Source organism: Rhinolophus sinicus, chromosome 3 (assembly GCF_057876585.1).
Source record: "Rhinolophus sinicus isolate RSI-liver-muscle chromosome 3, RSI-T2T, whole genome shotgun sequence".
In the NCBI taxonomy this organism is placed as follows: Eukaryota; Metazoa; Chordata; class Mammalia; order Chiroptera; family Rhinolophidae; genus Rhinolophus; species Rhinolophus sinicus.
Window position 1 is genome coordinate 141012995 of NC_142503.1, and position 10809 is coordinate 141023803.

A 10809-nucleotide genomic window follows, 5' to 3' on the forward strand; every position below is an offset into this window, starting at 1 on the left:
TGGTCTGTGATAGCTTCTTAGTCTTTGTTTTTCATGACAATGACAGTTTTGAGGAGTACTGGTTGGGTATTTTGTAGGCTGTCCCTCAAATTGGGTTTGTCTTATGTTTTCCTCATGATTAAACTAAGGTTATGGGTGTTTGGAAAGAATACCACAAGTGTGAAGTACCTTTCTCATCACATTATATTAGCAGGTCAGTGACACCCCCAGGGTATCGCCCTGATCACCACTGTAAAGCTTGTCTTTCTTCTTTCCATTCTCTGTTTTTTGGACATGAGTCACTAAGACCAGTCTGAAAGGGGAGAGAGGTTTATCTTTATATATTATTTGGGATTCTTTTGTAAAGGGGAAATCTCTTCTCCCTTTATAGAAATTCTAGTTTAATAGATAATAGCAATGTCTTGAATTTATGGGAAGTTAAACTAAAATCACAGTTGTATAAGACAGTAGGTTTTGGCAGATGTAAAATAAACATATGGTGCTGGAATGTGAATTTAAGAGATAAACACCTCTTTGGGGACACCACCGTGACTGAAACATTTCATATCAATAAAGTTTCTAGATAACTGAAATTTATGCCTTTAATCACTAAAAGTTTTTATTTATTTATTTACAAAAGTTTATTCTTAAATGTACAACAGACTCCAAGACAACACTTCTAGCTATAGGTGGCAACAGGTCTTATGGCAGGGAATCCGGATGTTAAAACTGGAATGAAATTAAGGATCACCATTGCCTCAGGCACAAGGAACAGCTCACTTTTGGCAGATTTCTTAATGCCACCTGTGGCCAGCGGGCCCTTCCCCGCGGCCTTCACTTTTAACTCCTCGAGTTTCTTCTGCTCCTCTTTTTGCTTCTGCTTGAATGCCTTTTCATCCTCGTGCATCTCTTTGGCCTTCTTCTTGGGCTGCTTCAGGGGCTTCTTCTTACCACCCATGGGCGACATGATCACGCTCAGCCCGGCCCCTACCGGGTCCTGTCACTGCCCCGCCACCCCCTCACACTCACCTTTGTGACCCAAAAGTTTTTAATATATAAATTTCTTCCATTCTTATGGCTTTTACCTTCTTGTACAAAATATGCTGAAGACAATTTAACTTTTTTTAAAAAAATTGATCATTATACTGAAATTCACAGCAATGATGATGGTTGAACTTGATGACCTCTTAAGTTTCTTCCAATCCAAGTTTAGTAACTATCAGGCAAAATTAATGAAAGTATTTCCCAAATAACGAAAACCGTCTTGTTTTCAATCTACAGTTCTTACTTTGGGGTGGGAGTATAGTGGTCTCAGCTGTACTTCTAGACCAGAGAGAAGCAACAGGTGTTCACACAAAAGCATCCAGGACAGCACATACATATCACGTGGGGAGGATGTAAAAAGGCCGATTCTGATTCATGCCCAAGATTCTGCATTTCTAACAATCTCCCAGGTGATGCCGGGGCTGCTGGTCCATAGAACACTCTTTGAGTAGCAAGGACCCAGGGAACCCCATATACCAGACTTTATAGTCTGGCTGTTGACAGGCTTCAGGCGGTCAGGGAGTTCCTGGGACAGGGCAGACCTTTTCTCTTATGCTGCAAAGAGCTTTGAATAGACATGGATCATTCACAGCATACAGCCAACTCTTAGAAAAAGAAGGAGCTAAATGTCAAAAATAAATACCTCATTCTTCTAATATAAGCCAGAGGAAGGAAAGATAATTATCTTCCTTCAGAGAACTACTTTGAGGCAAACATGCCCTTGACACTATAGTTCCTTTGATGTTGAAAACAAGTATCTAGACCACACCAAAAAGACAATAAGCTAGTTTTATGTAAAGAGTAGTTTGCACAATCTTTAGATTATGTGAAGAAGTGGAGAGAAGGTCCACTACTAGAACTTGAAGCTTCTTATTTTAAAGTTACACTTGAGGATTTTAGGACAGCACTAATGTACATTTTATATGACTGTTTCTACTACTATTTGCTCACAAGGTGGGTTTGTCTGTCCTTCAAGATCTAAGCGACAGCAGCCAAACCCTTAGCTGCTTTCTAATTAAGCTAATATGAATCTACTTATTTAAATATATGGAATCTACTTATTTAAATATACGATGAAACTGTGATTCCTGAGTGAAACATAGTGTCTTCAATACGGCAACTAATAAAGAGTTTCTTGACTGCGAGAAGTCTTTCCCATCATTGCATGCATGACAGCCGCCTGTCTGAGACAATGTAGTCAGAAATGCAGTGCTGAGGAAAGAGCACTATGCATGCTGGTCTGGAGACCTGAGCTCTAGTCCCTGCTCCACTGGTAATAACCTGAATAACAATTACTTGAACAAGTCACTTAACCTCTCCAGGCCTAACTGTACAAACTAGTTAATCTCAAGGTTTCTTTCAAGAGCTAGTTTTTCACCACTCCATTCTTATATCTCAGAAAGATATTTTGCATACACTTCAAAACAATGCTTATCCCTGTTTACAATGCTGTTAAGAAAGCTGATTCTGCCACCTTTGTGCCTAACCCTTGAGCAAGTAGCAGCTTGAATGTTATCTTATATCAAGTATTCATCAGAGGAAAATTAGCTGGGATTTTGACCTCATTTCTTGCATAGATATGTTTGTGGTTGTAAGCTAACTAGTGCTTTAGTTAATATTAGGCACAGTTATTGCTAAGTTCTTCTTTTCCCCATATAATGACTAAAACTCAAAGTTTATAGCATGAATTATTAGCAGTTGGTAAGATTCTGAATTTATCATAAGTCAGTAACAAATACAGAGGGTGCCAAAAAAAATCTATACACATTTTAAGAAAGGAAAACTGTATTAAAATTGTAATACTCAATATATATCGATAATAGAAGATGACTACAAGTCATGTTCATGTTTGACTTCTGCAATTACAAGAGGTGCTCAAAGTGGTCACCATCAGTGTCCAGACACTTCTGATTACGGCAAACTACTGCTTGAGCAACGTTGACCAGAGTGTCCACTTGTATCATTTTTTTGGCACCCCCGGTATATTAGAGGTGATTTTAAAAGGCAGAAAGCAAAAATGCTGGCTGCTGCCTGAAAAATTTTAGCGTGGGAAATATGTGTCTATGACGGTGGCAGACACTATAGGGTGTGAGATATAGCACTGCACATACGTAGTAAGGAGTGTGGGCTCTAGAGCTACACTTCCGGGTTTAAAACCTGTCTCTGCCACTTAGTAGCTGCATGACCTTGTGAAATTATTTAACCCCTCTGTATCTCAGCTTTCTTGAATGTAATAGGGACAATACATACTAGTACATAACTCATAGTTATGATTAAATGAATGTATGTAAAGCACTTAAAACATCACTCACTACAAGTTAGCTATTGTTATTATTATAATTAGGAACTGAAATGGGAGAAGGGGAACTGGTCAGGACAGAAAGGCAAGCTTGGTCACATTAAGAAATAAAAACATGCTGAGAGCAAGTTCAGAAATGAGGAAGAAAGTACTCTCCGTGCCTGCTTCCTACATTGAGTATTCTCTGTAGTGCATGCCTACAACACTCTCGTATAAAAACTCTTCACTGTGTGTGTGTGTGTGTGTGTGTGTGTGTGTGTGTGTGTGTATGTGTGTGTGTTGTATTTCAAAGTGACTTCAAATATATCATCTCGTTTGATTGTCAGCCATCTCAGGAGGTAAAATCTTGTATGCAGCCTAGCAAATACTGCTGAATCTCACAGAATGTGGGTAAGGCAAGCATGGGATGGATCCTGAGAGCAACAAAGCACAGCACAGGAGGGCACAGCGGGCCACCTGTTCCTAGCTGTTTCAGAAAAGTGTTGCCGGGCTTTTTATAAGTCACCAAAGATGTGATATGGGGCTATTTTGTTTCCCAAGATGACCTCATCGTACATTTCCTGAAAGCATTATATTTGATCTTCATGTCTTCACATTCATCAAATGTACTTCCATGTTGCTTGGTAGTAAGCATATTTTGCACGCCTTACCTATGTATCAGAAAGTAGCCATTTAAGGCATGTTTTCTGTTTAGCTCTGAGAGACACTTGTATTACAAGGCAACATCCTATAGAACAGTACTACAAAAATGTTTCAAAGAGAATTAGGGGACCCATAGGAAATGGCTATATGGTGATGGTAGAACATAATCGCTAGCCGAGTAATAGGAAATATGTATCAGAGAAATTATTGGCTTTTTATTAACTTAAATAATAATTAACATTGACCACCTACTATGTGCCTGACAATATGCCAAGTGTTTTATGTGAATTTAATCATCGTGATATTGCAGTATAGCAAACAGTAGGAGCTCAGTAAATATTTGTTGACTAACTGAATCTATGAAGTAGGAATTTTATCCATTTTACAAATGATGAAAATTAGGTTTAGAATTTTCAGTTTTGCTTAAGGTCACATAGTTATTAAGTAATTAGTGAATCTAGCATTGCATAGTGTAGTGGTTTAAGGTGGGAACTTTGGAGCCAGCTAGACTACATAGTTTTGAATCCTAGTTCTGTCACTTACTAGCTGTATGACCTTGGGGAAGTTACTTAACCTTTCTGTGCCTCAATTCTTTCATGTGAATTAGAAAAAGAAAAAAATAATTCCCACTTCCCAAGTTTTAGCAGATTAAATCACACAGCAAGTCAGTAGCTAGCCCCTGTTGGGAGAAGGTAGATTGAAAGATTAAAGATGACTAACACATACAGTCAACTCTTAAAATTGGGAGGGAGTAGAGAGAAGACAGGAAAACAACTAGCTCATTTAAGGCAAAATGAAGCCATATGCTAAAAGGGGTGCAGGGTACATGCTGAGGAAAGCCAGAGGAAGAATCGATGAATTCTGTCTAGAGTAAGTAATATATCTGCCTAGAATCCATCCCAGTAGCACTAAAGCAGGTCAAACACTGTTTCATGGTAATGAAACATATTGAGTTTACTTGAAGTCAGAAAAGTTTGAAGGTCTGGGAGTAGCAGAGCAACAAAGAAAAAAGTTGCCCAAAGAAAACTTTGAAAAATGCTTAGACATTCATGGCCACTCCCACACATTTTTGGATGTGGGAGGGAAACAGTGACCTTCATTTCAACAGACAAATGAAATATTCAGTACCAAGGATAAAGTGAACAATGTGATTATTCCAAAGAAAATCCCCTATCTACTTGAGAGAATTTAGAATGTGTATCTTCCTCCCTTTATCTTCAGTTTTGCTACTTTGGAACCCAATGGATCAATTTCTTTTGGAGTTGGTCTTCCCATTTTGAGGCCAGAAGTTTATGAGATCTCTCTCTCTCTCCTCTCTCAGGGCTTGTACTCTTCCAGCAACATCTTGCTCATCAGTGAGATAAAATGGTGCAGCAAAGATATTTCCATCTCCTCTGCCTGATCTTGGTAACTTGGAAAATAGAAGTTAAAGATTTCATCCCACTCTTGGATGGGGTGTAGCAAAGGACTAGAGGAAACTTTGATGAAGTAAATACTGTGAATTACTATGAATAAACCATTTTCAGATTGTGTCTTCCCTATTTCTGTAGACTGGCCTTATTTCTGGCTCAGTCCCCAAGACGAGATCTTATATAATATTAGGTTAACTCCTAGACAAGTTTGAGAGTGTGAAAGCTCTAGGATTCGTTATGATAGACTAGAATTATCAGAGCGAATATATCTCTGAGATTCTTCAAGCTCATTCTCCTAAATTCGTACCAAATCTCTAGTAATTGAGAGAACAGATATATTTAATTATTAGGCACTTAGTATTTTGCTCCATGTTGGGGGTGGGGAACAAAAATTATAAAATATTGGAAAAGAGTGGTACAAATTCCCAAATCGCTTAAAGATCTCATTGGAGTGATAATACAAAGTCACATTAGATAATTGCCTAACAACACAAACAAAATGCAACTAGATATATAAATGCATAGATAGTGCTATATTGTGGGCTTCTTTCTGGCTCAGTCTCCAAGATCAGATCTTACATAATATTGCATCCACTCTTAGGTTTGAGTGTTTGAAAGATCTAGGATTTATTAAGATATGTATAACCCCCAGTCATTCAAAGTACAGTAGTTTCCTGGTTGGATTGATATGGTGGCAAAGTGAGGAGAGACTGGAGGGATGGAGTTTAGTTAGGAGGCTGTCGAATAATCCAATAAAAGTGATAAGGATTCCTATTGATGGTAGGAAGAGAAAAGGGAAGACGAATGTTTAGGTAAGTCAGCAGCACGTGGGTTTCCAATTGCATGCTATATTCAACCTTAAGATACAGTATTTGAACGTCAGCAATGATTATGGTGACAATCCTGGATTTTAACGCACTCTTATAATGATTAATTTAACTGAAAAGATTTTAAAAAGTCAAAAGAGGGAGAGATGCATGATAGAAGTAGCCAGAAGGGTGGCTTCAGTCAGGAGCAGGGACATCCTCTTTGAAGATTACCCTTGAGGTTTACCTGAGCCTGCCCTGAACATAGAGTCTGATGTGTCTGGATAGAATAAGACCTAACACACATAGCATGGGCACCAGACTCTATTCCCTCACTTCAATCAAATTCAATTCAACAAATGTTTATTGAGCACAACTATATTCCAGCACACTGCTAGATTCCTGTGTACTATAGATACATATTCTTCAAGTTAGTTCCATCCTTTATCTACACAGAGTAACAAAATATCCATCGATACATAAAATACTTAAGAAAAAGTAGAATGTAAGTGCCAAAGTTATGGAAGAAACAAAACTGGCCTTCTTTTCATTTCTTAAACACAGCGATCATATCCCACCCTCAGCACATTGGCACAGCCCAACCCTCTGACTGACACACTACACCCACCCCCAGTTCTTCTGCTTTGCTTCTTCTTATCCTTCAGGTTTCAGTTTAAGCGTCACTTCCTCAGAGAGGCCTTTCCTGCTTCCCTGTGTAAAGTAGCCATGTTCTGTTTATTTTTCTTCATAGCAATTTTCATCATCTTTAATTATTTGGTTTATTCACTTGAGTCCTTTAATATCTGATTTCCTCACTAGACTATAAACCTCATGAAGGAAAGAATTACATTTTTTTTTTACCACCATATACTCAGCCTCTGGTACAGTATGTAGCACAAGGTAGATATTCAGTAAATATTTGTTTAATGAATACATGAATATTGTTACTTTTCTTAGTTGAACAGTTTGAATCAATATCATGGGGAATAATTCTCTTAAAGATTTAACTCCTGAAAAATGATGAAACAAAACGTCCTGAAAATCTGCAAGAACAGACTTTCAGAATGGTGTTCTGTGAATTGTAATCTGCCGGTCATTTGTAATCCAGCAAAGATTTCTGATGCCTCTAATCACCCCACCTTCCCTGACTTTGTATCTTGTAAAGAATAATTCTGGCCTTGACATATGAGAAAAACTAAAGATGGAAAAATTTAAAGAATAATTTTAATGATGTCCTATTTTAGGGGATTTTCATTATATACTTTAAAATAAGAAAACCCGTTTGGCATATTAGGTACCTGTGGAAATAGATTACTTGATATATCTGCATGAATGTGTTCAGATAAAAGCATTTGCAAATCATGCCTTTTCAAGTATGATTAAATAAATCTCTATACTTATCTATTACAACTCATAATCATTGTTACTGTTCAAATATATTAGGGTTGAATATAACATGAAAATGGAAACATAAGAAATAGCGTTCATGGATCTACAGATGACTCATGCTACTGGTTTAACCATTTTCTTTAAATTTTTCACAATTATGGTATATTTCACATCCTAAAATATAATATTTAATATGTAATATTATTGATGCTGGAGGCACACAAATAATGAATAATCTTCATTTAAAAAAATAAATAGGTTCTAACTATTTCTTTTGAATTTTAGGTTTATTGTTAAATAAGAATGTTTATAGTTAATTTAATACTAGACAGATTGTAACCTTGAATGTAGCAACTGAAATCAAGAGAAACTATTTGTTAAATGCATCTCTTTAGGAAAATTTCACAAAATATTGTTTAGCAAGGCTATTGAAAACAACTCAAAGCTATAATTACTTCCAGGCTATAGCAAGATAAATTCAGTTTGTTTGGATTTTGATCTACCACTAAATTTTGGATTTGGGGAGAGTCTTATTTTGATATTTAATACAGCAATTAAATTATAACTTGGAAAGTGAATTCTATATGGCCTGAGGCATGTATAAATTATGCGAAAATAAGTAACTATACAGACAACAGACCATTTCATACATCTGCGTATAAATCTTGGGAAAATCTAGTAGAAGCGACAGTTGAGAACACTTCAAACTCAATCCTCTAGCCTTCAGATAATATGGTTCTAGACTCCCTCTAGTGGTTCAACCTTTTGGTGCTTTAATTGGTAAGCTTCAGGTCACAGAATCACCAAATTTGGGGTTTTTATAGTAAAACAAATAATCAAAAGAACCACAAACTGCTATTATAGTTCTGCTGAGAGCGTGTGGATAAGAGCTGAAGGTCCAGGAACAGGATTCCTGGTTGCTTTTGTTTGCAACCTAAGGTGAGAACTGGACCTTTTAGGGAGAGGATGAAGTGACTATTTCCTGGGTATATGGATCCTATAAGGTTAGAGCATTGTAGTTTGACCTTGTATAAAGTCAACCTTGCAGACCAACCCAAAGCAACACATAGTTTCCTCCACATAATATCACAGCCTCTACAGCTGTTTTAGACCAAATGCAGAAAACTCTTAAGTTTGATTTAACTTTATTTGCCTCCCTGTGTTGGCTTTGGTTATGCCCCTTGGCTATATGTTATAAAAAGTCTCCTACCTCTTCCACATGGCCATACTCAAAATATAAGGAGGAGGAGGACTCTTAGGTTCACTCCATTAAACTTTCCTTTCCTGGCCAGTTCTACACTGTAGATATACATACATGTACCAACTCTTTTATAAAACACCCCTTTACATATTTAAGACAGTTTCCATGTCTTCATTAAGTCTTCTTTCCAATTTTTGGAACCTCAAAGCTTCTTGAAACCAGAATAAAAGAACCTCCATGAGGTACAGGCATCATTGCAGAATAACTTGATGGGCATTTTATTCACACCTTCAGGGGTCAGTAAAAATATTGACTTTTTATTTCAGAAAATACAAAACTGTGCTTGAAAAGTCTGAGTTTGGAGTCTTTATTCTCTGAGGAGAACAGAAGCCAATTAGATTCAGAAAAAGAAGAAAATAGGATGTAATGGGTGATTTACCCATTTCAGGACCTCTTCTTAGTATGCTGTTTCCTGATTCCTTTTAAGTTGTTCCAGCACTGGAGCTAGAAATAGACAGCAGAAGCCAGATGCATGACTGTGGAACCCAGAAGTCAGTCACAGTGTTTGCCCTGAGGTTTGGGTAGAGTGAGGTCAGGAACTGGCATTAGTCTCAAGATCCCAGATCTGACAGTTCTTTTTACTGAGAAGACATTGCTGCAGAGTCAGCAATTGATTACAGTTGACCCTTGAACAACATGGATTTGAACTGCCTCAGTCCACTTATATGGTGAAGTTTTTCAATAATTACATGCTATACTGTAAATATATTTTCCTAATAACATTTTATTTTCTTTAGCTTACTTTATTGTAAAGGTACAGTATACAAACAGTATACTACAAACAGTATAATACATACAGTATACAAACAGTATAATACATACAACATACAAAATATGTGTTCAGTGTTTATGTCATTATTAAGTTTCCCCACCAACCATAGGCTATTAGTAGTTCAGTTTTGGGGGAGTCAAAAGTTATAGGCAGGTTTTTGACTGGGGGTGTGCGTTGTTCAAGGGTCTACTATATTTGCATAAGCAGGGGGGAAAAACAACAAGCCCCAGTGACTTAAGCACTCTGTTTGCATTCTCAATCTTGTAATCTCATAAATTTGGGTTGCAGTGAACGTGGGAAAAATAGAGGTACAAAGATGTGAGTAGGATAAAAACAAGGCATATGTATATATATTTTACTTTGAATAGCTGTAGGTCTTTTTGATGAGCAGAATTAAAAAGGATAGGACATGTATTCCCGCTTATAGAAAAGTAAGAGAAATTCCCTGTGGGAGAGAGGAGAGGTGCAAAGAGAATAGCAGGCAGTTTATGGTGGACAAGATCACCTCTAATACAGAACTTAGTACGGCTGTGACCCAAATAGACGATAAGCCCTTATCACATGAACAGAAGCGGCTATGATTAAGTTGTTGTCAAAGAACATTAAAAGGAGTAAATCAGGAATCTGAACAGAACGTATTGATGTGCCACAGATACGTTTAAGACGGCCTGGTTTTCATTCTTTCCCCTCGTCAGGGGATTTAAAATTCTACTCGGTGCTTCTTGCCATGCTGGTGCTTTTCTATACGACGGCATGCCTGGACCTTCCAAACAGGTTGGATCCCAGGTTATCGAAGGCGCCAAGATTGTATTTCTTAGCTACTACAAGTCAACCTAAGATATTAGCAACAGCGCACTTTCAAATACTGTGTCCACGGGGACAGCAGAGGTTTCTTCACAAAATAGTCTCTAGGCTGACGTTCCAAAAGCGCAGGTGGTGATGCTCGAGTCCGAGCCAGGGAAAGAATATGTTATGCTGTTGATTCTCCAAACCACCAAAGTCATTAGACCTAGTGAAGTTAGCTTATGCTGCCTCACAGACACTTTGTCCGTAAAGATCTGGCATCAGCGAGTGGATTTCATCAAACCCGAAACGCCACAGCAAACTGGAGCTCTGGGCGGGAGCATCATCTAACTTTCCGATTGGCTCTTTTGGCCTCCTGCAGGGACTCATGTCTTTCCCGGCGCATGCGCGTTACCCGCTTC

The 10809-nt window shown here is 37.8% G+C and overlaps 1 long non-coding RNA gene and 1 pseudogene across 1 annotated transcript in view; one reads left to right on the forward strand and one right to left on the reverse strand.

Annotated features, from left to right (window-relative positions):
• The window catches only part of LOC141570592 (uncharacterized), a 47949-nt gene extending 37632 nt beyond the window's left edge, over window positions 1-10317 (forward strand). The window contains exon 3 of the long non-coding RNA XR_012494762.2: window positions 5286-10317. This is a non-coding gene — a long non-coding RNA (uncharacterized LOC141570592). The remainder of the gene's footprint in view (window positions 1-5285) is intronic.
• On the reverse strand, window positions 504-938 carry LOC148758663 (translation machinery-associated protein 7 pseudogene; annotated as a pseudogene).
• Window positions 10318-10809: the final 492 nt, after the last annotated feature.